General features: G+C 42.8%; 1 protein-coding gene and 1 pseudogene across 6 annotated transcripts in view; one reads left to right on the top strand and one right to left on the bottom strand.

Annotated features, from left to right (window-relative positions):
• LOC307207666 (putative G-protein coupled receptor 34) overlaps window positions 1-27,816 on the top strand; it is a 245,213-nt gene that overhangs the window by 61,000 nt on the left and 156,397 nt on the right. The window lies entirely within an intron of this gene.
• The window catches only part of LOC307207702 (DNA-binding protein inhibitor ID-3-A-like), a 37,075-nt pseudogene continuing 26,278 nt past the window's right edge, over window positions 17,020-27,816 (bottom strand). The window contains exons 2-3 of the transcript XR_013843929.1: window positions 17,431-17,868; window positions 17,020-17,365 (exon numbers count right to left, since the gene is read on the bottom strand). The product of XR_013843929.1 is annotated as a DNA-binding protein inhibitor ID-3-A-like (transcript). The remainder of the gene's footprint in view (window positions 17,366-17,430; window positions 17,869-27,816) is intronic.

Here is a 27,816-nt window from a genome sequence, read left to right as displayed (position 1 = left end):
GACACACCTGCAAGGAGCACTCTGAATGTTCTGCCATTTGGGGGCAATCAAGCTGCAGAATGTTTTAGCTTTCACAAGCTGTTGCAATGTTGGAAGTGTGCAATTTCAGTAAGAAATCTCCTGACCAGTAAATTAGCATGAAGAATCTGAGTGTTCAGAGCTTTTTTAAAAAATAAAAAATAATCTGCCCAGTCTCGCACACAAACCCCACAAAATTTCTTCTTGTGCAAAGTTTCTTCTTGTTTAATACAGCAATATGATAGTTATTAAAAAGTGGGCTTGCTTTCACTGCCCCCCCTCCCTGGCCTGCAAATTTTGTTTTCAGGCTGTTGGAAGAGAATAACAGATTGAGGGCAGAAAGTTGTTTCTGGAAGACCAGTCAAGGCATCAGCAACTGGCTGGCCAGACCCATGTTCTACAGTTTATCTGGAAGTGAATGATGGTGGTCTCTTCATTACTGGATGCACAGAGTTAATACATCTTTTCTCTCTCTCTCTCTCCTTCTATCTTCTGTACAACTGGAGAGGACCTATGGAATCCATGACGTGTTGCAAGATTTGCGTGGACAGGCGGAGTTCCCAGATCCCGAGCGCCCCCCCCCCCGTCATGTGGAATAACGACTCAAGACAATGTGCTATGGGATTAAATTGGCCACAACTTTATTAAATTTCAAATGTGGGTAGACCTTGGCTCAGGCATTGGGTGTTCTCCCTCCCCAGTCCCCAGCCAGGGACCTAGGGAGCATCAGGGTTATCCAGTGTGTGTGGGGGGGATGGGCCGGCTCTGGAGAACATATGTTCAAGCAGAGATAGCCGCCCCTGTTACGCCGCCGCCACAGGGGAGAGCAATGACTACGTTTCGGCGTATGGTCAAAGCCTCCCTTCAGAAATCCCTTTAACGGGGAGCCAAGTGAGGATTCCCAGGTAAGATCCTCCCTCTATTGTCTGGGCAGGTAATCCCTCCCCTACCTGGCCTGGTCTCCTTGGCAACGCTTCCCCCAGGTGGGATTGGACAACTGACTGAGGTAGGCGGAGACCTCCAGGTATCCCACCTGAGGGAAGGCAAAGCCAAGCCTATGCTGTTGGAGCCGCTCCAGATCTAGGGGCTGCGCGCGTCCACGCAAAGGGCGCCCCCCGTTTTAGGCGGGGAGCGGTCATTCCACAGCTGACTTTGGTGCCTTGCGTGTTAAGACCCCCAAGACCTCCCCAGGTAAAGACACAATTGATGCCAAATTTAGTTTAAGGTTATTGGCATAATTTTGGCCAGAATGAAAAATGAAGATAAATGTGCTTGGGATTCTTCAAGTCCAGAATCTGGCTCTTGTGGATCACTTGATTCCAGTGGATTCAAATGGTTTCTTTTTCTTTTTTTTCCTTTTTATTTCAAAACCAAAATAAAATAAAAATAAAAATACAAACATCAAAATCCATATTCATTTTGTAATTTAAGCCTGTTATATAGATTACCTAAATTAAAATATATCTAATTGCTCTAGGCTTCCCTTTGCTCTATATAAATACAGCGCAATTAACAAATTATATTATAAATGATATTATAGGTTCCCATATACCCCCCACTCCCCTTCACCCATGTGTGATCTCAGTATTTTACTTCTTCCACCTTGTTGTGTTGTTATTATTTAATAATACTTCAATTGCGTCTATTATTATTATCTTGCTTACCCCTGCACATTTTAAACATTCTCTATTGATATTTCAATTCCGGGACCATATTTTTTCATGTTTTCCTTCACTCCATCCCACTTTCTAGTTATTCTCTGATTTGAGTGGCCTCTAATAATTGCTGTCAATTTTGCCGTTTCTACAAACTCGCCGAGTTTGTTTTGCCATTCTAATAGTGATGGGATATTCTGGCAGCTGCTGTTGTGTAAAGGAATAGATTTTTCTTGTCTTTGGGAATATCATTAGATATTAGGCCGAAAGATTTCATTAGGTGATCTACAGCAGGGTTGGGCAGGATAATAGCCCAAATACCTAGAAACATAATCAATTTCTTTTTATTTCAAAACCAAAAAAATAATAATCAAAAAAATCAAAGGTCTGCTCAGTGTGCCCTGCCATGTACCTGCAGCGGGTGATTCCGACCAACCGAGGCAACATGTCCTCAGCAGAGATTTAGCTTTGCTGGGATTAGGAGTTTCTGCAAATAGCAGGAGCATGAAGAATTTAATGGTTTTGCGCCAAAGGCTGTATTTAGATGTGGTAATTATTGCTTTGGTGTTCCTGATTATTCTGTTAGGGCTTCTCCCCCCCCCCCAAGTTTCTTTCACACTACATTACCTGTTCTGCCATGCAACAGTTTCATCGCCATTTTTTACAAAGAAAATGGGGCTGCTGCAGTTGGAAAGATGCCTTACTTGGTCATATGGCACAAATGGTTGAAGCCCCATGGTACTAAAGTTTAAGATACGCCTGCAAGGAGCACTCTGAATTTTCTGCCTTTTGGGGGCAATCTAACTGCAGAATGTTTTAGCTTTCTCTCTATGTGTTCTGAGGTGTGCATCCTCAGAAAAGGTTGAGCGTTTCAAGTGAGGCCAAAGTTCTTTGATGGCAGGGTGTAAATTGTTGAGGAGATTATACATTTTAGATAGATATTTTCCTTTGGGCTGGATTAGAGTTGCCTTTAGTTTTGATATTTCTCCAGCAAATCCTATTTTCCTTGTCTTTCATTCAGTTGGAAGTATTGGAGCCAGTCTGTCAAATATATATGGATTTCAAAGTTCTTAATTTATTAATTTCTGCCCCTAATAACATTTTATATGTTGCCCAATTTCCCTTCATGTTTTTCTTCCTAACGCCAATGGCTTCGATGGGTGAAATGCACTAAGAGGTTGTAGGTTCCAGGAGATATTTATATTTTATTCATGGTTTATATAAGGTCTGAGTTGTGTGGCTGCATCTTCTGGTAAGGTGTTGGCAAGGGATTGAATCTGGGTGCAGAAATGGAGAAAGGACACTTTTGTTGAGGGGTTTTTAAGCGTTCATGTGTCTGTACAGACATCAGCTACATGAACGCTTCCAAAACACAGGGAAAGCTAAAACATTCTGCAGCTTGATTGCCTCCCAGTGGCAGAGCATTCAGAGTGCTCCTTGCAGGCATATCTTAAACTTTAGTACTATGGGGCTCCAACCATTTGTGCCATATGACCAAGTAAGGCATCTTTCCAACTGCAGCAGCCCCATTTCCTTTGTAAAAGATGGAAAAAACACAGTTCCATGGAAAAACAGGTAATGTAGTGTGAAAGAAACTTTGGGGGGGACGGGAACAGAAGCCCTAACAGAATAATCAGGAACACCAAAACAATAATCACTGCATCTAAATACAGCCAATGGCACAAAACCATTCACTTCTACATGCTGCTGCTATTTGCAGAATCTACTGATCCCAGCAGAGTTAAATCTCTGCTGAGGACTTGGTGCCTCAGTTGGTCGGAATCACCCGCTGCAGGTACAAGGCAGGGCACACTGAGCAGACCTCCTGGCCACCCAGGGATTTAGCCCCTTCTATATTTCTAGACAGGGTGCTCCGTTCCCCCAATATTGAGTGATGCACAAGAGCCAGATTCTGGACTTGAAGAATTCCAAGCACATTTATCTTCATTTTTCATTCTGGCCAAAATTATGCCAATAACCGTAAACTAAATTTGGCATCAATTGTGTCTTTATTTGGGGAGGTCTTGGGGGTCTTAACACGCAAGGCACCAAAGTCGGCCGTGGAAATCTTGCAACACGTCATGGATTCCATAGGTCCTCTCGAGTTGTACAGAAGATGGAAGAAGAGAGAGAGAAAATATCTTGACTGGGGAAAGGATCAGATGTATTCTTCATACTAATTTACTGGTCAGGAGATTTCTTACTGAAATCCAACATTGCAACAGCTTGTGACAAATGTGGACAGATCTTTTGTTTGCTCAGAAAAAAGGGCAACACAAAAAACCAACAACTTTGCATATATGCAGCTTGTATGTATATTTTGGATTATAGTTTTTTAGCATCATTTTGAAAGGGGACGTTCAAGAACATGAAAACTGAGGTGTCTTAAAGCTGTTTTGCCTCATGGTTTTTGTTGCTGAACTCTAATAGAGAGAACACATGTATACACCCTTTGGACTGTGCCTGATGAAGCACTGCCGTTCCCTTCTCTCCTCTTGAAGCATAAACTCTGCTGATGTATGTTGAGAAACTGCAGCAGAAATTGCAGTGTATATATGTGTGTGTATATATATATTTATATATTTGGTTTTTTTAAAGAAACACCAGCTTAAGATTTATTATGCAAAAAGATTGTATGAAAAGTTTTGTAAAAAAAACAACAACACACCAAAGGAAGTACGATTCATGGATGAAGAAATCAACCTTCCTGCCAAAAAAGGATACATGTGTTAAAAAACTATAATCCAAAATATACATACAAGCTGCATATATGCAAAGTTGTGGGGTTTTTTGTTGCCCTTTTTTCTGAGCATTTGTCCACATTTTGATATTTCTCCAGGAAACCCTATTTTCCTTGTCTTTCATTCAGTTGGAAGTATTGGAGCCAGCCTGTCAAATATATATGGATTTCAAAGTCCTTTCCTCTTATTAATTTCCCCCTCTAATAACATTTTATATGTTGCCCAATTTCCCTTCATGTTTTTCTTCTCAACAGCAAAGGCTTTGATGGGTGAAATGCACCAAGGGCTTGTAGGTTCCAGGAGATATTTATATATTATCCATGGTTAATATAAGGTCTGAGTTGTGTGGCTGTAGGTTTCCGCATGCAGTCCATATCTTTGCAATACAAGGTGGTTCATAGTCTAGCGCGTGGAACAAAGGAAGATGGCCCATGAGATCCGCCAACTCCCCACCAATCAACGCCCTCAGAAAAGACATATACAATCTTGAGGGGACCCCCAGTTCCTGGCAGGTTAGTTTGAATAAAGTCAGATAGCTCAAGACATCCATGGGGGGTTTATATGCAGGGAAAAGACGTAAGTCAAAATCCCTCACGTGTAATGCTCCTTGGAACCACATCTCATGGCTCTTGGTCATAGCTGTACCTTGGGGCAGGGCGATAACTTGGGGCTCGTCCATCTGGATGCTGAGGTTCCTGCCCTTCGTACCTGTAAGAGGGTCTGGGATGCTGCCCGTAGCCCTCCTCTTCCTCGTACCGTCGAACTGGCCTGCGGGGCTCCCAAGACCTTTCTGGCGAGTAAACCAGGGCTGGGCTAGGCGGTCAATACATCGTTGGTCGGCGACTTTCCTGGGGTGGGCGCTCCGGCTCTCAATAGTCGTCCTCTTCCCGAACCTCCCTTGGTCATCGCGGTGGTCCCTTGTCTAGTCTCCCGTCTACTCCTCCCGTCTAGTCTGCAGGGCTGCATCAATGGAGTGACCCACTCAGGGATACTTTTCCCGACATAGGAATGCTCACTGGGGGCGACCCAGAACCCACTCAACGGCTTGGCCAGGCGAAAGCTCCATTCCCCTCGGCTGGGCCATCGGCTCTGAACTTGACTTGAGGGGTTGAGGTTGCGCTTCACTCCTGGGTTTAACTTGGGACTTTAGTTGTTTTGCAAACTCCTTTTCCCCAAAATTCTTGTAGCTTCCCCGTAACAAAAACCCGACGGGGGATGTTGGCCCCCCCAGTATTGGGGGGATTGAGCCCCCATGGCCAGGATTCAACCCAGATGGGAATGCATTTTATTATCTGTGTTTTACAATATTTATTATTTTTTTTAAAAAAATATATTTTATTTTCAATGCAAAATCATAAAAAAATTACAAACATATTCAAAATAATACTGTACAAACAAGAAAGAAAAACAAAACATACAAAAAAGAAAGAAAAACAAAGTAAAAAACAAGACAAAAAGCATACATCTACAAATAAAACCATATCATCATTCTAATCTAATCAATACATACATATACACATATTGACTTCCTTCTTTGTTCTAAGACCTCAAAATTTGTACTCTTACTGTATTGTTGTGTCTAATGTAGATTACTTCCACATTTGTACTTTTTAACACCATTTTCCTTTTCTTTAACCCTGTAAAGCATCATTCATTACAAACCAATAAGCTTACTCCAGAACAGTGTTTTTTCATATACTCTTTAGCACATCCCCGTTTTTTTAATAATTTCTGGTCCGATTGTCCCCATATGAATGCTGTGTGTCTTGCCAGATTTATATATTCACAAAATTTAATTTACCATTCTTTCATTGATGGAATTTTTCTCCCTTTCCAGTTTTTTGCTATAAGCATCCTGGCAGCTGTCGTTGCATAAAGGAATACTTTCCTTTGATTGTCAGGAATATCGTTTGTGATTATACCTAAAAGGAATGCCTCCGGTTTTTTACTGAAAAATATTTTAAACATCTTTTTGATTTCCTCATAAATTTCATTCTAGAATTGTTTAATAGGTCAGCATTCCCACCACATTTGAAACATTGTTCCTATTTCTTTTTTGCATCTCCAACAGGTATTTTAATTTGTAAATTTTAGCCAATTTTACCGGAGTTAAGTACCATTGGTACACCATTTTCATGAACTTTTCTCTGATTGTATAACATGCCGTAAACTTAATATCCCATTTCCATAATTTATCCCATTGGTCCAGCCGAATTACATATCCTATATTGTATGCCCATTTAGTCATATTCTTTTACTTCTTCATCCTTTAAGTCCCATTCTAATAATAAATTATACATTTTGGATATATTCTTTTTTGAGTTTTGTAAGAATACTTTTTGTCATTTTGATTCTTCTTTTTCAAATCCTATTGCTGTATCCTGATTGAATATTTGGGCAATTTGGTGATATTGCGTCCATGTGGTGCAGTATTGGGTCACCTCTTCGTATGGTCTTAGTTTTAATTGGCCCTGTTCCTCTTTTAGGAGCTGCTGGTATGTTGCCATTCTTCCTATCGTATTTTTCTTTTTAACCGATATTACTTCTAACGGTGAGACCCACCATGCGGTTTACGTTTCTAACAGCCTTCTATGTCTCACCCAGACCTTATATGATGAATTTCTAATTACATGACTTAGAAATTCTTTATGTACCACCACTTTGTTGTAAATTAGATAGGCATGCCAACCATATCTGTTGTTCCATCCCTCCAAGTCTAAAATGTCATTATTATCTAACTTAATCCAGTCTCTGATCCAACTAAAGCATGCTGCATCATAATATATTCTCAGGCCTTCCACATCTGTCGCATGTCCCGCTCCGCTACCTATGGTGTGTGTCTTGTAGCTGATGGTGGCTGTCATTTGCTTCCCCATAACAACAACCCAATAGGGGATATTGGCCCCCTGAATATTGGGGGGATTGAGCCCCCATGGCCAGGATTCAACCCAGATGGGAATGCATTTAATTATCTGTGTTTTCCAATAAGTCTTGTAGCTTCCCCACCGCTATCGTCTCCACCAGTTTGCCCCAGAATTTTTTTGGGGAGGAGTTAACATTCCAATTTCTCCTCCATCTTTGCCTCACTGGCTAGTCCCATTTCCTTGACACTGTGTGGTCAAGTTTCTCAATGTGGCCTAGATGTGTTCATCTACATCTGTCGTATGTCCCACTCGGCTACCTGTGCCCTAAGCCAAATTAATTGTTTGGTCCCATAGGCTGGCTTATGATGTGGTTTATAAAACCTGTGGATTTTGCTCTAGTTTGCTCTAGTTAGAGTTGCCAATCATTCTGGTTCTTTCCTCTTGGTTAAAAGTTGTTTATTTGTTTGGAAACCTGTTATGGTGAGAGGAATAAATATATTAAAGGAGGGAGAAATCAATCTTGGTGTAGAAAAGCCCAAAAAACTGTGCAAAACCCTGTAATTCTATATTAGAAAAATAGTACCATTGAAGTAGCAAATATTTCCACTGACTGTAAAACTTGGTTAACGACACATGGCCTGAGGGGTTGAGGTTTGCGCTTCATCCTGGTGATTTAGTTTAGACCTTTGCCACTGCATTTCTGAGGGGGAGAGGCGGCGAGAAGAAGCAGGGGAATAAAGGGTTGTATATAAGAGTGACAGAATGCTTGTGCAACCAGTCAAGCAATAAAGAAGCTCTTGACTGTCAGTTTGAGTATGACTCCTGTTCTTGTCTGGGGAAAACTCTGCTACAAACAGTGAGAAGCACACCAGAGAAGCAGAAAAGGGCAGAAGAAGTGTGGGAGGTAACCTCTAATAGTTTCCTCCTAGGGTTGACCTCCGTTACTGGCAAGTAGGCGGGCGTGATGTTAGGAGCCAGTGTTGAGTGTGGTTGCTTGCATTGCCTTCTTCCGCCTGTCAGTGACCATCTGGTAGAGGGTGGGAACGAACTGCCCCCAAACCAAGCTGCATTGGAACGAGGGATTACGGTTTGCCAAGGAGAGACGGGACAAGCCATTCCTTGGACATCTGCCAGGATCCAGGAGGAGTCCCCCCCCCCCAGTGCTCTTCCAGTAGGGGAGAGGACATAAGAACTTAGTGGATCCTTGGGGGGGGGGGAGTTGTAGGGGTTCCCGAAACCTCTAGCTGTCTTTCGAATGGACAGTGTTGAATATGAATGCTGGTCTGTATGATCACTATCAATAGTTGTTATTTTTTCCTCATTCAGTGGGGCTTGAAAATAGTTGTGAAAAATCACATCTAAAAAAAACTAAAAAGAAAAAGAAAAGCATTTATTTCGATTTTTATTCTCTCTGCAAAAGGAACGAAGGGAGAGGCACCACACAATCATTAGAGTGGTGCATTCAGGGATTAATTAACAAAAACGAGGAGGGTGCTCTGCTTAGAAAGCAGCAAAGAGCTGGCTGCTCCATCCCTTCCCACTGCTGCTGCTGCTGCTAATGGAGGTTTGGAGGAAAATGGGCCGAGTTCTGGGATTCGTCATGTGGCACCTGCCATGCCGCCAGATTTTCCCTGTCCTCCGTGCTCTGCCGGTCCACGAGGCCATTTGCAGAGGGGTGATTTCCACAGTCCCACACCATCACACACACCCTTCCTCTATGCTAGGGAAATAAAATTGCAGGAGTTCCCAGTTTCTGTGCGTACATCAGCAATAGGTACGCTTCAGTCTTTTCTACACCAAAACGGATTCTCTTTCAAACATGCCATCAGGTGGTACCGCCACACAGCTCACACCCGCCCTTAATGAACTTTTCAGCTACTTCAACCACTCCACTTTTTCCACGATCTGCATGTTCTTTTCACTCATTTTCTACAACTAGATGAAATCCATGCTACTCTCACATCAGTAGGAGCCCCACAACCACCACCCCGTCCCTCCAAATATTATATATAATATAATTTTATATATATATATATATATATATATATATATATGATTAATCCGAAAGTCTATATATCTAGCAGGGTATCCTTTTCCCTCTTTTCTGTAGCAAGTTTCAACAAGCCACCAACATAGGTGAACACCCACACTACAAACTATTTTTTTTGTACTAAGCTTTTCATTTTGTCAGAATGCATCTCTTGTAACTTCAATAATGGAAAGCATTCTGTGTTTACCAATTTTGTCGTAGTCCTCTTCTTCCTCCTCCTCTTCATCTCAATATTCCCGTGGTTCTTCCTCCCCCCCTTTTGAGAAAAGGTTTGGGTCATCTGAAAAATCTACCTGCAAGACAGAAGTCACTGGCTTCTTGTGTGGCTTGTCTTTAGCTTCCTCTAGCTTCTTTTTTTTCCTGTACTAAGCTTTTCTAAAACCAGCAGCAGAAGCAGGATGGGATGGAGAAGCCAGCTCTTTGCTCCTTTCCAAGCAGAGCACCCTTTCTGGCTTTTAGGATCCCCTCCTCTTTTTTGTTTTTTAATCCCTGATTGCACCTCCCTAATGACTGCGCCAGATGTAGCACTGCCATTCACTTCTCTCCTCTTGCAGAGAGAATGAAAAATCCATTTGTGGGACATCTTTTCAGGCTAGTGCCCTACCATGACCAACATTTTAAATTTGGCTTGGTGCCCTATGATTATACTGGTTTTTGGTATTTTGATATTCCTCATATTAGTGTGTATTTTATATGTTAAAGTTAAACATTTGTATGGGGAAAATGTATAGGTTTTTTACTCAGAGAGGGAAGGAGGAACAGATTAGCCTATGTAGTTTTCTGCCGCATTGCCCCTCCTAGGCAGCATGGAAACCATGTGATTCAGCTTGGACTGGATGGCAGAGTAGTGGTTTGCAGCATAGTCTATGGACCTCAGGGATGTCAGCGAGTCCATAGAGCTTGCCCAGGAGCACTGGGAAGACAGTGAAGAAAGCGACCGAGCGCTAGATGAAGTTGAAGTGGCCTTCCGAGAAATGAGAGATACTTCTTTAAATAGCAGCCTCTGACTGTAAAACTTAGTTAAGGACACATGACTTGTGGGGTTGAGGTTTGCTCTTCACCCTGGGGTTGTAGCTTGGACGTTTGCTGAGGGGTCAAGAGGTGAGGAATTTGAGTCTGGTCCTTCCACAGGATGGGAAGAAGGAGGTGGTGTAGCACCCTGCTTGTGGTTAACGCTTAGCTGGAATGAAATATTCAACGCAGCAATAGAGAAATTAAAATAATAATTTATTTGTCAGACAAATAAATATGAGGCACAGTGGTATATGGTTACCAAGCTCTGGCCTGGCCTCTTGCCATTCTGGCCAGCACTTATATTTCCTTAATCCAGCCCCCTTGCTCCTCCTGTGGCTGCCTCTGTCCAATCAGCCTGGTTGAAATTCCTATTGGCTGTTTGCTAGAGCCAATCACAAAAGATACACCCATTTCCTTCTTGCCCTTTTATGGAAAATAAAAAGCTATATATTCTTCTATCTATAAATGACAAATAAGTAGTAATATATCTTACATGTGTCTCAACAAGGAATCTTAATTACCAGCTCACCTCTTGCCCTCCTTGCCCTATTGCCTTCCAAAACAGATAATTAATCTTGAATTTTTATCTTATGCATATGTCAAAGATTGAGTTCACATCAACATTGAGATCTCCTTCATTTGAAGGTTTCTAAACAAAAGGCCTGACAACCATATTTCAGGAGTGCTCGATGGCGTCTTCTGTCTGACAAGGGGGGTCTGGTGGCTGATGGCCCCTGTGATCTCTTCCAACTATATGAAATAAGAATCTAGCATTTCTTAAATCCTTTGCATAATTATATTTAAGCTAATATATTTAATACATAAATAACCTTTTAAAAGGAAAAGAAATCTTAAAAGGATCTTAGTTTAAGAAAGAAACAGCTTTATGCTCCCTTTCTGCCAGCTCTTCTTCTCTTGTTTCACAGCCTCAAAAATAGAAAGAAAGAAAACCTATTTTCTCCAGCCAAGTCAGTTGTCTTTTTCACTGCTCTTGACCTCCTTAACCTTAGGAAGAAGATATGGCTCATTTTACTATTTATCCACCCTTAATTTGTAGGGTCAGTGTAACCTTGGCTGTCAGCCTGTAATTCCCTTTTTACGACTTTGAGAGTTGTTTTCTGCTATAAATCAGGGGGGCCCCTTGTCTAGGAGTAAAACATCTTGTCAAGGTTTTTAGGCAGCTGCTCTTCTAAGACTGGTCTTTTAAGATACAGGCCCTGATTAAACATATAAGCTTTAATAAAAATGCAAGCTTATGATTAGATGCCTCAGTGGGAGGCTGTCCCCAATCTGAGAACAGGACAGCGCTTCCTTCTCTTCCCTCCTTCTTCATCGCCCCCTTATAACATGCAGTGAATCTTATGTCTTCCCTCCACAGCCTTTCCCAGTCATTTTGATATTTCTCCAGGAAACTCTATTTTTCTTTTCTTCCATTCAGTTGGAAGTTTTGGAGCCAGTCTGTCAAATATTTATGGATTTCAATGTCTTTTCATCTCAATATATTATTTCCCCCTCTAATAATAACATTTTATATGTTTCCCAATTTCCCTTCATGTTTTCCTTCTTAACAGCAAAGGCTTCGATGGGCAAAATGCACCAAGGGGTTTTAGCTTCCAGTACTTATTTTTGTGGGAATGTTCAGGGATGAAAGAGAGGATATATTGTCTGATTATATCCTTTTCCAACTTGTGTTAACAAGTTCCACAATTTAGCACAGTAACATTCCCATTTTTTAAAACTTGCAGCGGATGTGTTTGCTCAGGCTCACTAAAGCCTCTATAATAACTGTTCTGGAATTTCCCCCATTTTCCCTCATAAAAGATAAGACACGACACAGTATTCTATAAAAGTATAAAATGGTTTACTCACACATTCTGTTTAAAATCGGATCCCAGAAGGCAGACTTAGCTTAGAAAAGTAACATCTACTTGGAAACTATTCCATAAGAAGACAGTCCTTTTGTCTTGGCTGGAAGCCAAGAGGGCATCTTTGGCTAAGCACCAGTTTGTCCCAAATGGGGGGGGGGGGTAAGGTTTTAACAATCCAATTTCTGCTCCATTTTGCCTTGCTAGCCAGTCCCATTTCCTTGGCTCTATGTGGTCAAATTCGTCAATGTAACCTAAATGTGTCCCACTCTTGTGTCCCGCTACTTGTGCCCTGCATCAAATTTATTGTTTTGTCCCATAGGCTGGCTTAAGATGTGATGATAAAACTAAAATTTTTGCTCTAGTTGCCAATCATTCTAGTTCCTTCCTCCTGGTTAAAAATTGCTTATTTGTTTGGAAACCTGTTATCATGCCCTGCAGTATGCAAAAAGATAAAATCCAATGTATCCCCTTCCCTCTCATCCATCTTCGCCTCACCTGCCAGGCGTGGCCATTCATATTTGTTGCACGTCCCTCGCTGCTAACAGGGCCCTGGGCTTCCCGTGGCTGCTGGTGACAGTCATTTGCAGCCCCATAGCAAGAGCCCAGCAGTGGGGGATGCCAGGCCCCTCAATATTGGGGGAACTGAGCACCCTGTCTAGAAATACTGAGGGGGCTAAATCCCTGGGTGGCCAGGAGGTCTGGTCAGTGTGCCCTGCCTTGTACCTGCAGTCCGTGATTCCGACCAACTGAGGCAACAAGTCCTCAGCAGAGATTTAGCTCTGCTGGGATCAGTAGATTCTGCAAATAGCAGGGGCATGTAGAAGTGAATGGTTTTGCGCCATAGGCTGTATTTAGATGTGGTGATTATTGCTTTGGTGTTGCTGATTATTCTGTTAGGGCTTCTGTTATTTTTTCCAATGTTGCTTTCACACGACATTACTTGTTGTTCCATGGAACTGTGTTTTTTCCCATCTTTTACAAAGGAAATGGGGCTGCTGCAGTTGGAAAGATGCCTTACTTGGTTATATGGCAAAATGGTTGGGGCCCCATGGTATTAAAATTTAAAATACGCCTGCAAGGAGCACTCCGAAGGTTCTGCCATTTGGGGACAATCAAGCTGCAGAAAGTTTTAGCTTTCTCTGGCTCTATGTGTTCTGAGGTGCGCATCCTCAGAAAAGGTTGAGCGCTTTAAGTGAGACAAAAGTTATTTGATGGCAGGGTGTGAATTGTGGAGCAGATTATACATTTTAGATAGATATTTTCCTTTAGACTGGATTAGAGTTCCCTTTTGTTTTGATATTTGGTATTAAAGACATGCCTGCAAGGAGGTGTGGGCCAGCTCTGACGCAGAGCACTCTGCATTTTCTGACATTTAGGTGCAATCAAACTGCAGAATCTGAACTACACACGGGCTGATAGCCCGGTAATGCACCATTGAATTTTTCTTGAAAAATCTGTGGGCCCTGGTGTGACACAATATCAAATTTCATTGGACAACATTGCTTTTCACACATGCATGCTTCTCTTCCCTCCTTAAAATGGAAGCAAATAAGTAAAGATAAGGGGAGGAGGGAAGGTTATATCTGCTGCTGTTTCCTAACAAATATTCTCAATTGCTAAGTCATGGTTTGATTTTTTGTTAAATGCTTTGAGCTTTTCAGAAGGAAAGGAGAGGGAAAGTTCAACTAATTTAAATGAACCAATACATAAAGATATGAAAGGAACCCGTTGTTTCTGTATACAATGCTAATGTTACCATGAACAAAACTTTTATTTATGTTTTGTTTATTTGTTTAGAAACATTGTATGAAGCCCTGCAGCATGCAAATGATCTACAGATGGATACATTGAATGTTTCCCATTCCTCTCCCTCATCCACGACTAGGGGCCATTTCCCTTGCCAGTCCCACTTCTCTGTGAAGTTATATTTCTCCATGTGACCGAGATGTGTCCTTCCACATCTGTCGCATTTCCCGCTCGGCTCCCTATGGCGTGTGTCTCTTGCAGCTGATGGTGGCTGTAATTTGCTTCCCCATAACAACAACCCTACGGGGGATGTGGGCCCCCTCAATATTGGGGGGATTGAGTCCCCATGGCCAGGATTCAACCCAGAGGAGAATGCATTTTATTATCTGTGTTTTCCAATAATTCTTTTAGCTTCCCCACCGCTATTGTCTCCACCAGTTTGCCCCAGATTTGGAGGGGGGGTGTAATTTATTATATACATGATTTGCTTTCAGACTGCATTTCAAATGTGCAAAAGCATACACTCTGACAGCACCAGGAAAAAACAATAAGGTTAACAGTTTTTACCTGATTTGTCACATTGTGTTAAACACAATGAGCTTCACAAAAAACAGAACATGGAATCTAGAAGCATCCTAAGTTATATGCTAGCACTTGATTGTAGTACTCTGACTCAACAAAAGAAATAGAAATCCAACATAGTCATCACAATTAATTTACTAGTCTCTTCAAGACTGTATTTTCTTTCCAGTGTTTTGGTCTCCTGCTATATATGTAGAAATACACTTTGGGTAATTAAATTTACAGAAAGCCAAAGCCAAATAAAAATTAGTTATGCTGGGGAAAAATTGGGGGCTTATAAAAAATAAGATTTTCTTCATACCTTCCCCACCGCTATTGTCTCCACCAGTTTGCCCCAGATTTGGAGGGGGCGGTATTAATATTCCAATTTTAAAAGGAGGAGGAAAGTGGGAGTAAAAGAAGGTGGGGGGGGGAGCAGAAAACCACAGATGTCCAGCACATTCAAGTTGACAGTGTTGCTGCTGCTGTGGCAAATGTGGAGTTGTTTAAGTAATGGAAAAGTTCTTGAATCACAAGGTTTGTGTTGTATGCCTGTAGCGTGAATCCATCTTGCTATAGAAGAGGGCTGAAGCGTTCATGTAGCTGATGTCTGTACAGAAACTGTGGGAAATCCTGTAATTCTATTTACCTAGCATAGAGGAAGGGGGGTGGGATGGTGGGGGTCTGCAGAAACCACCCCTCTGGAAATGGCCACGTGGACCAGCAGAGCAGGGAGGACGGGGTGAATGTGGCCCCATGGCATCCATGACGAAGCCGAGAACTCAGCCCGCCTTGTTCCAAGCCTCCACTAGCAGCAGCAGTAGAAGAAGAAGGAGGAGGAGGAGGAGGAGGAGGAAGGGACGGAGCAGCCATCTCTTTGCTGCTTTCCAAGCAGAGCACCCTTTCTGGCTGTTAGGATTCCCTCCTCTTTTTTGTTAATTAATCCCTGAATGCACCTCCCTAATGACTGAGCAAGATGTAGCACTGCCTTTCACTTCTCTTCTCTGGCAGAGAGAATGAAAAATCCAGATAAATGGGCTTGGAATTCTTCAAGTCCAGAATCTGGCTCTTGTGGATCCCTTGCTGGCTGATTCCAGGGCTACAAATGGTTTCATTGTACCTCCTGAAGGAGGCATTCCTGGCTGAGAGGAAGGGTGTGAACTGTGTGGTTATACCACCTGATTGCATGTTTGCAAGGGATTCAATTTTTGTGCAGAAAAGCGCTGAAAAGGACATTTGCCAATGCCCTTTTTGAGATGCAGTTTCACTAGAATGGTAACTTCTAACCTGGTGCTTTTCATAAATAAGGGGAATACTGAAGAGGTGAAATCAGAGCCTTTGAATAAGACACAAACGCAGGTGAACAGCCACATCCACACCAGAAACTTTGTCAGTCCACAAAGTCATCCATGGGGAAGAGGCAGTTGAACTCCTAAACTGTGCTGTTGAAGGGGCCAAGCAGCATAAGGGTGTATCTTTGGACAAGCAACATCTTAATCTAAGTAACCCCTTAATGGGTAGCCAATCTAAGGGCTTTTTGAAAAGGGGTTTGATCTTGGTGCAGAAAAGGAGTGATGAGTACATATAGCTTTGCTGCTTTCCAAGCAGAGCGCCCTCTCTGGCTGTTAGGACCCCCTTCTCTTTTTTTGTTAATTAATCCCTAAATGAACCTTCCTAATGTCTGTGCCTGATGAAGCACTGCCGTTCACACACACATATGTGTATGTGTGTATATATATATGTGAAAAGTTTTTTTTAAAAAAACACACACCAAAGGAAGTACAATTTATGGATGAAGAAATCAACCTTCCTGCCAAAAAAGATACATGTGTTCTCTCTATCAGAGTTCAGCAACAAAAGCCATGAGGCAAAACAGCCCTAAGACACCTCAGTTTTCATGTTCTTGAAAGTCCCCTCCTCCCCAAAAAATGATGTTAAAAAACTATAATCCAAAATATACATACAAGCTGCATATATGCAAAGTTGTTGGTTTTTTGTTGTTGCCCTTTTTTCTGAGCAAATGACAGATCAGTCCACATTTGTCACAAATTGCTGCATTGTTGGAAGTGTGTGATTACAGTAAGAAATCTCCTGACCAGTAAACTAGCATGAAGAATCTGAGTGTTCAGAGCTTTAATAATAATAATAATAATAATAATAATGATAATAATAATAATCCGCCCAGTCTGACACACAAACGCCACAAAATTTCTTCTTCTGCAAAGTTTCTTCTTGTTTAATACATCCATACGATAGTTATTGAAAAGTGGGCTTGCTTTCAATGCCCCCCCTCCCCGGCCTGCAAATTTTGTTTTCAGGCCGTTGGAAGAGAATAACAGATTGAGGGCAGAAAGTTGTTTCTGGAAGACCAGTCAAGGCATCAGCAACTGGCTGCCCAGACCCATGTTCTACAGTTTATCTGGAAGAGAATGGTGGAGGTCTCTCCATTACTGGATGCACGGATTATAACACCTGATCCTTTCCCCTGTTCAGGTCTCTCTTCTATCTCCTGTCTCATTGGAGAGAACCAAGTGCCAGGATCCCACACTTGCAGTCTGTTTTAAGAGGTTGGTGGCAGAGATTCCTCTCCTCTTTTGAGCAAAGTTTGGATGCCCGCTCTGCAGCTTTTAAAGAGAGTAGGGAAGTCTTGGCTGTGGGCGGATCTTGCCCCTTCTTTGCCTGTTCCTCTAGCACGATCTGCAGGTCAAAGATATAGTTGATGACATGCTGCAAGATTCCCACTTGGCTGACTTTGGTGCCTTGCGGGATCCTCAGCACCAGCTCGCGCAGCTTGGAGTAGCAGTCATTCATGTTGTAAAGGAGGTTCTTGGGCTCCTCCTGAGCCGGGCTCTTGTTTTTTTGTTTTGGCAAGACTCATCACATTTTATTGAAGGCCTGTGCAGCAGGAGTCACTGGCCGAGGGGCTTCGTTCTGTTGCTCGTTCCCTGGATGATGGTGAGGCTTTGATCAGAGAGGCAGCACACAGCTTGCTTCCTAGCAGATCCTGACTGATCTGATGGGACTGATTCCATTCATGGCCATGAAGGAGGAGAAGCCAGCAGGGATTTGCAGAAGGGCAAGATTTCCTTCCTTAAGGCGGGAAAAGCAAGCAAGCAACCTCAAGAGAGAGAGAGATCGATACTGCCCCTTGCTTGCCAGCCTGGTTGATTCTCTATTGTGTGCACACAGAAAATGCTTCTCTTTGCAAAAAGCCCCATGTATATATTTTAAAAACAGAAATGCTACCTTCGTAGCAGCAAATATTTTCTGATCCTTTCCCCAGTCAAGGTCTTTTATCTCTCTCTTCTTCTATCTTCTGTACAACTGGAGAGGACCTATGGAATCTATGACCTCCCCAAATAAAGACGCAATTGATGCCAATTTTGATGCCAAATATTCAGGATTGAACCACACGGCATTGGTGGGACATCTTTTCAGGATAGAGCCCTACCATCACCAACATTTTAAATTTGACTTGGCACCCTGTGATTATACTGGTTTTTGGTATTTTGATGTTGCTTATGTTAGTGTGTATTTTATATGTTAAAGTTAAACATTTGTATGGGAAAAAGGTATAGGTCTTTTTCCTCAGAGAGGGAAGGAGGAACAGATTAGCTAAGCTAGGAAGAGGTAACCGTGTTGGACCAAGGGGTGGAGTTTATGGGCAATTTATCCGGAAGACATTTGTATTTCGAGGAGTTAGTGGTCTGATATGGTTACCCTCCTGCCTTCTCTTTCTTCTCCCTCTCAATCTCCTGAGCCGTGTATCAGGAGATTTTTAATGCTGGATGCTTTTAGATAAAGATGATGACTTATTACATATAGCTGCTGTGCATACAGAAAGCATGCCAAAACTTCCAATGTTTATATTTTAAAAAGATGAATACTACAATCACAGTTGCAAATACTTTCTTTTTGCACTTTCTAAACATCTAATATTATAGTCCCTTGATGAAACCAAGTCACCCCATGATTTCTTAGACCCAGAAAGCACTAGAAATCAACATTTGTAAGGGCAGTACAGAATTGACCAAGTGTGAAGGCTGGAGCACTTACAAGTGACACCACAAAATGTAACCCACAAAGAGCAACGTGAAGGTGTTTCCATGCGATGGCTACCTTTGTGCCGCAAGGTATAATGTGCATATTGGTTGGCATTCCAAACCATTCTTCTCCATGGCACGGCCAAGTTAAAAAAACCACCACCACCAAGCCAGCAGCACCCCCTGTATGGCAATTATGTGTGCCAGCTTTCATGATCCCATTTCTCAGAAGCAGTCATATGATGAATACAGTGCAAAGTGAGGTTTATGAGGCTTGTGTTGATCCGCTGCCTAGGCTTTAAGTTGCACCTCACTGGGTGGCAGCCTATGTAGTTTTCTGCCGCATTGCCCCTCCTAGACAGTCTGGAAACCATGTGATTCAGCTTGAACTGGATGAAAGAGTAGTGGAATTCCCTCTCTTTGTTCAGCTTGCGGAAATAGTCTTCCCTGTTGTTGGCATCATAGTCTATGGACCTCAGGGATGTCAGGAGCCCGTAGAGCTTGCACAGGAGCTTGCCCAGCGACCGAGTGCTAGATGAAGTTGAAGTGGCCTTTCGGAGAAATGGGAGATACTTCTTTAGATAGCACCCTCTGAATGTAAAACTTAGTTAAGGACACATGACTTGTTGGGTTCAGATTTGCACTTCACCCTGGGGTTGTAGCTTGGACTTTTGCTGAGGGGTCAAGAGGTGAGGAATTTGAGTCTGGTCCTTCCACAGGTTGGGGAGAAGGAGGTGGGAGGCTGTCCCCAATCTGAGAACAGGACAGCGCTTCCTTCTCTTCCCTCCTTCTTCACCGCCCCCTTATAACATGCATTTCCCTCCACAGCCTTTCCCAGTCATTTTGATATTTCTCCAGGAAACCCTATTTTTCTTGTCTTTCATTCAGTTGGAAGTATTGGAGCTAGTCTGCCAAATATATATGGATTTCAAAGTTCTTAATTTATTAATTTTCATTAGATTCTGCAAATCATTAGATTCTGCAAATAGCAGGAGCATGAAGAATTTATTTTCTCCGTTTCCGTTTAAAGCAATCTATAGATAAGGACATTCAATGAACCACCTCAAGAAGTCATTCAAATAAGTTTGCAGGCTGCATGCAGTTCCATGCTTTCTCTTGTTACTGTTTTTCTTTTTTAAAAAAATAATAATATCACAGAGCCCAAGAGAGAGTCTCAAGGAGGAAGTATCTCTTTGCTTCAGTTTCACGTTGACTCCTGAGTTATTTGGTTCACACAAGTGCTTGTTCCAACGGCGGCTGCTTCGCACTGCAGATATGGGAGACGGAATTTTGCTGTGCAACGCTTTCGTGGAAATGTCACTTACTGGCAACATTCACTGGGCACTGAGAGAGATAAAAAGCTGCAATCCAGTGACCGCCTCGATGGTACACCGGGGGGGGGGGGGGAGACGACCCTGCTCATGGATCTGCACTGGATCCCACCATGCAGGGGAGAGGGAGAAAAAGGACAGAGCCATAGCATTCTGACTGGTGATCCATGCCCAGGGAAAATGAGATGCCAAACTGCACCCACATCCAACGTCTGGGTTGACATTCATCAAGTACATCTTTCTGCATGCAAGCATCCTTGGATCCTGGCCTGTAGCTTTTCCGGCTGGTCCTTTATTTAGATATGTTGTGTGACTATGGGCTTTTGGGGGGGTGGGTTGGGGCGAGGCTGTTCCTCTTTTCTATTCCCATGTGAAGTACAAAAAAATAATAATATTTAACCATTTCCCCCCTACGTACATGTTGAAGTAGAATCGATAACTGGTTAGCGTATGTACAAAATCTGTAAAGAATTCTATCTTGTAGCTTTAAAAAAATATAAATATGGATATTGTTCAAGACGGCAGGTCTCTCATTAATATTTTAATTAAGGCTTCATTATTGTATAGCCTGAGAAAAGCTTGAGCGTTTTAAGTGAGACAAAAGTTCTATAATGGCAAGGTGTGAATTGTTGAGGAGATTATACATTTTAGATAGATATTTTCCTTTAGGCTGGATTAGAGTTCCCTTTAGTTTTGATATTTCTCCAGCAAACATTATTTTCCTTGTCTTTCATTCAGTTGGAAGTATTGGAGCCAGCCTGTCAAATATATATGGATGTCAAAGTCCTTTCCTCTTAATTTATTAATTTTCCTCTCTAATAACATTTTATATGTTGCCCAATTTCCCTTCATGTTTTTCTTCCTAAAGCCAAAGGCTTCGATGGGTGAAATGCACCAAGGGGTTGTAGGTTCTAGGAGATATTTATATTTCATCCATGGATTATATAAGGCCTGAGTTGTGTAGCTGCATCCTGTGGTAAGGTGTCGGCAAGGGATTGAATCTTGGTGTAGAAATGGAGAAAGGACACTTGTGTTGAAGGGTTTTGGGATACCCGGCTGCGAATAACACAGGTGCATCCTCCGCAAATTTGGAGTGTGTGCAGTAAATGAAAAGTTCATTAAAGGCAGGGTGTGAACTGTGTGGCTGTACCACCTGAAGGCATGTTTGGAACGGAATCCATATTGGTGTAGGAAAGGCTGAAGCATACATATTGCGTCGCGAGTTCCCGCCCCCCACCAGGATAAATAAAGACACGAGACACCATAATTTAAGGTTAATTGGGCGAATTAGGCCACAACTTTATTGAATTCAGGAATGAGAGGCTTTGGCTTAGGCATTGGTCCTATCGACTATCCGGCTCCAGCCCATTTGCTGGAGACACGATATAGTTAACACTATATCGGGGGAGTCTCCTGCCGAGGCACGTCGACTAGGAGCTTCCCCAGGTCACCGCTCGGGCGCGTGCCTTTGGCCCACACCTCCATAGGCTTCAGACAGGGCCACGCCCCCCGGAGTCCTTTAACGGACCACCCTTCGCTCGCTGGGGGGAGGTGATGGTGTTCCTCCCCCCCCACATCCTCTTAACCCCCTCTTACCAATGCCTACCGCCAACGCCGAAGAGTTGTGACGAGTTGCTACGAGGTAGGCGAAAAACCAAAAGGCTATAAATTGCCAATTGGGAAAAATTCCTACCATGCCCCTTGCGGCGACAGACCGAAGTCCATAGCAAAGTCAAACTTTAAAGGGAGGGAGGGTGGGAAAAACATGAGGGCTAGCCGGCGAAAAGAGGGCGAGCCCCCTCTGCGCTGGCCTTAAATAGGGCAGGCCACGCCCCCCCAGCCAGCCGATTGGCTGGCTGGGGGGGCAGACGCGGCCAGGATTTCCCTGTTCTCGCGGGGGCTGAAACCAGCCCCCGCTCATGTGGGGTGGGCGTGAAGCCCGCAACCCCACCTCCTGGGCAGGCCGGAAGTGGCTTTGCTGATGTATGTAAACAAACTGTGGAGAAACCTGCAATTTTTTATTTGAAAAGGAAAGATAGTACTTGAGCAGCAGCTATGAAGAGGAAAGCAGAAACTGTGGGAAATCCCGTAATTCTATTTACATAGTATAGAGGAAGGGGGTGGGATGGTGGGGGGCTGCGGAAACCACCCTTCTGCAAATGGCACCGATGACGAAGCCGGGAACTCGACCTGCTTTGCTCCAGGTCTCATTAGCAGCAGCAGCAGAAGAAGAAAAAGGAGGAGGAAGGGATGGAGCAGCCAGTTCTTTGCTGCTTTCCAAGCAGAGCACCCTTTCTGGTTGTTAGGATCCCCTCCTCTTCTTTGGGAATTAATCCCTGAATGCACCTCCCTAATGACTGCGCCAGATGTAGCACAGCCTTTCACTTCTCTTCTCTTGCAGAGAGAATGAAAAAGCCAAATAAATGTGCTTGGGATTCTTCAAGTCCAGAATCTGGCTCTTGTGGATCACTTGCTGGCTGATACCAGTGGCTGCAAATGGTTTCTTTTTCTTTTTTAATTTTTATTTCAAAAGCAAAAAATACAAAAGAAATGGGGCTGCTGCAGTTGGAAAGATGCCTTACTTGGTTAGTTGGCATAAATGGTTGGAGCCCCATGGTATTAAAGTTTGAGATACGCCTGCAAGGAGCACTCTGAATGTTCTGCCACTGGGGGGCAATCAAGCTGCAGAATGTGCTAGCTTTCTCTGTCCCTATGTGTTCAGAGGTGTTCATCCTCAGAAAAGGTTGAGCATTTTAAGTGAGACAAAAGCTCTATAATGGCAGGGTGTGAATTGTGGAGGAGATTACACATTTTAGATAGATATTTTCCTTTAGGCTGGATTAGAGTTCCCTTTAGTTTTGATATTTCTCCAGCAAGCCCTATTTTCCTTGTCTTTCATTCAGTTGGAAGTATTGGAGCCAGCCTGTCAAATATATATGGCTGTCAAGGTCCTTTCCTCTTAATTTATTAATTTCCCCCTCTAATAGCATTTTATATGTTGCGCAATTTCCCTTCATGTTTTTCTTCCTAACGCCAAAGGCTTCAATGTGTGAAATGCACCAAGGAGTTGCAGGTTCCAGGAGATATTTATATTTTATCCATGGATTATATAAGGTCTGAGTTGTGTGGCTGCATCTTTTGGTAAGGTGTTGGCAAGGGATTGTATCGGGGTGCAGAAAAGGAGAAAGGACACTTGTGTTGAGGGTTTTGGGAATACCCGGCTGCGAGTAACACAGGTGCATCCTCCGCAAATTTGGAGTGTGTGCAGTAACTGAAAGGTTCATTAAGGGCAGGGTGTGAACTGTGTGGCTGTACCACCTGAAGGCATGTTTGGAACAGAATCCATTTTGGTGTAGGAAAGGGCTGAAGCATACATATTGCTGATGTATGTACAGAAACTGTGGAGAAACCTGCAATTTTTTATTTTAAAAGGAAAGATAGTACTATAGCAGAAGCAATGAAGAGGAAAGTTTTATCATATGGAGGAGGAAAGTGGGAGTAAAAGAGGGTGGGGGGAGGCAGAAAACCACAGATGTCCAGCACATTCAAGTTGACGGTGTTGCTGCCGCAGAGGCAAATCTGGCTGATGAAGCACTGCCATTCACTTCTCTCCTCTTGAAGCATAAACTCTGCTGATGTATGTTGAGAAACTGTAGCAGAAATTGCAGTGTATAGGATCCATGTGGATCCATGCTTTTTAACCACATTTTAAGTGGGGATGGAAGGAAAAACACAGAAGGGACAAGGAGCAGGAGAGGGGTGTGCAGAGAAGCAGCTGGCTAAGAATGCAGGAGAGGGGTATAGGGAGGAAAGGAAGGCAAAAGTTTTCCCTCACCTACCCACCCAAGCCAGCCAGCTCGCGCGCGCTCTCTCTCTCTCCCCCTTCTGCATGTTTTCAGCTTTCCCCTCTGCTTGCCTGGAGGGGAGGGGCTTTCCCTGCTCTTTGTTCCGTTTGACCAAACACAGCAAGGAAACAGAGATGGGTGGGCAGTAAGACCCTGAGGCGGAATGCCGGAAAGCAGCTGCTTCCTCTTTCAGGTTTCCCTTCTAGGAGACGCACGGTTTGATTTTTGCCTGCTTTTTTTTGCCTCCCCTTGCACTATTTGGCTCCAGGGACCACACATTCGCTCAGTAACACGCACAGACATTTCTCCTTCCTTTTTAGGAGAAAAAATCTGCGTGTTATAGAAGGAAAAATACGGTATTTGGTTTTTTTAAAGAAACACCAGTTTAAGATTTATTATGCAAAAAGCTTTTATGAAAAGTTTTTTTAAAAAAACACACACACCAAAGGAAGTAGAATTTATGGATGAAGAAATCAACCTTCCTGCCAAAAAAGGATACATGTGTGTTCTCTCTATTAGAGTTGAGCAACAAAAACCATGAGGCAAAACAGCCCTAAGACACCTCAGTTTTCATGTTCTTGAAAGTCCCCTTCACCCCCAAAAAATTATGTTAAAAAACTATAATCCAAAATATACATACAAGCTGCATATATGCAAAGCTGTTTTTAGTTGTTGTTGCCCTTTTTTCTGAGCAAATGACAGATCAGTCCACATTTGTCACAAGTTGCTGCATTGTTGGAAGCGTGTGATTTCAGTAAGAAATCTCCTGACCTGTAAACTAGCATGAAGAATCTGAGTGTTCTGAGCTTTAATAATAATAATAATAATAATAATCCGCCCAGTCTCACACACAAACGCCACAAAGTTTCTTCTTCTGCAAAGTTTCTTCTTGTTTAATACAGCCATACGATAGTTATTGAAAAGTGGGCTTGCTTTCACCACCCCCCCTCCCCGTCCTGCAAATTTTGTTTTCAGGCCGTTGGAAGAGAACAACAGATTGAGGGCAGAAAGTTGTTTCTGGAAGACCAGTCAAGGCATCAGCAACTGGCTGGCCAGACCCATGTTCTACAGTTTATCTGGAAGAGAAAGATGGTGGTCTCTTCATTATTGGATGCACGGGGTTAAAACATCTAATCCTTTCCCCTGTTCAGGTCTTTATTTTCTCTCTCTTCTTCTATCTCCTGTCTCACTGGAGAGAACCAAATGCCAGGATCCCACACTTGCAGTCTGTTTTAAGAGGTTGGTGGCAGAGATTCCAGTGGATTCAAATGGTTTCTTTTTCTTTCTTTTTCTTTTTATTTCAAAACAAACAAACAAAAAAATTACAAACATCAAATTCAAAATCCATATTCATTTTATAATTTAAGCCTGTTATATAGATTACCTAAATTAAAATATATCTAAATACTCTAGGCTTCCATTTGTTCTTTGCAAATACAACACAATTAACAAATTATATTATAAATGATATTATTGGTTCCCATATACCCCCACTCCCCTTCAACCATGTGTGATCTCAGTATTTTACTTCTTCCATCTTGTGTTGTTAATAATTTAATAATTATTCAATTGATTTTATTATTATTTTCTTGCTTACCCCTGCATGTTTTACACATTATTAATATTTCAATTCCGGAACCATATTTTTTCATGTATTCCTTCACTCCATCCCACTCTCTAATTATTCTCTGATTTGAGTGGCCTCTAATAATTGCCATCAATTCTGCCATTTCTACAAACTTGCCAAGTTTGTTTTGCCATTCTAATAGTGATGGGATATTCTGGCAGCTGCTGTTGTGTAAAGGAATAGATTTTTCTTGTCTTTGGGGATGTCATTAGATATTAGGCCGAAAGCTTTCATTAGGTGATATACAGCAGGGTTGGGCAGGATAGTAGCCCAAACATACCTAGAAACATAATCAATTATAATAGAAACATATTGCTTCCCAGTACTGGTTTTCTGCAAGGGACCCACCAAATCCATCCCTTTTCTTTATTTATACTAAGCTTTTCAGAGAGGGACAGGCGCGCGAAAGGGTTGCAAAACATGAGTAAACAGTAGTATGATGCAGCTTTTTTTGCTGTTAGGATCCCCTCTTTTTTGTGTTAATTAATCCCTGAATGAACCTCTCTAATGATTGTGCCTGATAAAGCACTGCATCTTTCTTCTCTTCTTTTGCAGACAGAATGAAAAAACAAATAAATGTTTTTCTTTTTCTTTGTGTTTTTGGATGTGAAAAATAACTTTATTTTCAAGCCCCACTGAGTGAAGAAATAATAACAACTATCGATAGGGATCATACAGACCAGCATTCATATTTGATAAAGCTCTGTTTCAACATTGTCCATTCGAAAAATGACTAAAGGTCTCAGGAGCCTTCCAGTCAATTGGTCCTTTAGTCATCTGCAACCCCCCCCCCACAGCAGTATCAATTTTGATATACAAAAAGTGCCATATGAAGTTTGCAAAATCATATAAAAAGCATGGAATACAGAAGATCCATTCATATGCAGCTTGTACAGCCATACAGCTTCCAAAACAAGGCGTTTATACCATTCATAGTCTAGTGCGTGGGACAAAGGAAGATGGCCCATGAGATCCACCAACTCCCCACTAATCAGCGTCTTCAGAATAGACATATACAGTCTTGAAGGGAGCTCCACTTCCCAGCAGATTAGTTCGAATAAAGTCAGATAGCTCAGGAAATCAATGGGGGGTTTATACGCAGGGAAAAGACGTAAGTCAAAATCCCTTAGGGTAAACTCACGAGTAATGCCCCTTGGAACCACATATTGTGCCTCTTGGCCATTGCTGTACCTTGGGGCAGGGCGATAACTCGGGGCTCGTCTATCCGGACGCTGAGGTTCCTGCCCTTCATACCAGTAAGAGGGTCTGGGATGCTGCCCGTAACCCTCCTCTTTCTTGTACTGTCGAACTGGCCTGCGGGGCTCCCAAGACCTTTCTGGCGAGTAAACCAGGGCTGGGCTAGACGGTTGATACATCGTTGGTCGGCGACTTTCCTGGGGTGGGCGCTCCGGCTCTCAATAGTCGTCCTCTGCCCGAACCTCCCTTGGTCATCGCGGTGGTCCCTTGTAGTTATACTCCTCCCGTCTAGTCTGCGGGGCTGCAACAATGGAGTGACCCACTCAGAGATACTTTTCCTGACATGGGAATCCTCCCTGGGGACAACCCGGCATCCACTCGACGGCTTGGCCAGGCAAAAGCTCCATTCCCCTCGGCTGGGCCATCGGCTCTGAACTTGACTCGAGGGGTTGAGGTTTGCGCTTCACCCCTGGGTTTAACTTGGGACTTTTGCCAGTGCATTTCTGAGATTCTGGTTCACAAGAATGGTCAATTTCAACCTGGTGCTTTTCATTAAGAAGGGGAATAGTGAAGAGCGAAATCAGAGCCAGTTGCAGCAGTGTCAGGCCATTGAATAAGGCAACAACATAGGTGAACACCCATACTATAAACTTTTTTTTTTGTACTAAGCTTTTCAATTTTTTGTACTAAGCTTTTCAGAGAGGGAAAGGCACGTGAAAGGGTTGCGAAACACGAATATGATGCAGCCTTTTTGGCTGTTAGGAACCCTTCTTCTTTTTTGTTAATTAATCCCTGAATGAACCTCTCTAATGATTGTGCCTGATGAAGCACTGCGTCTTTCTTCTCTCCTTTTGCAGACCGAATGAAAATCCAAATAAATGTTTTTCTTTTTCTTGGGTTTTTTGGATGTGAAAAATAACTTTTCTTTCAATCCCCACTGAATGAAGAAATAATAACAACTATCAATAGGGATCATACAAACCAGCATTCATATTTCATAAAGCTCTGTTTCAACATTGTCCATTTGAAAGCCGACTAGAGGTCTCAGGATCCCCTGCCACTCACGCACGCCCGGATCCACTACTCTCCCCTACTGGAAGAGCACTGGTGGTGGAGTGACTCCTCCTAAGTCCTGGAGAGGGTCCAAGGAATGGCTTGTCCCACCCTCTACTGGATGGTCACTGAGAGGCGGACCAAGGCAATGCAAGCCACCACACTCACAACACTCAACATGGTGAATGAGAGCAGCAGGAAGA

Source organism: Podarcis cretensis, assembly GCF_951804945.1.
Source record: "Podarcis cretensis genome assembly, chromosome: Z".
In the NCBI taxonomy this organism is placed as follows: domain Eukaryota; kingdom Metazoa; phylum Chordata; class Lepidosauria; order Squamata; family Lacertidae; genus Podarcis; species Podarcis cretensis.
The sequence above is the reverse complement of the archived record's forward strand: the minus strand, read 5'-3'. Positions and strand labels throughout refer to the sequence as shown.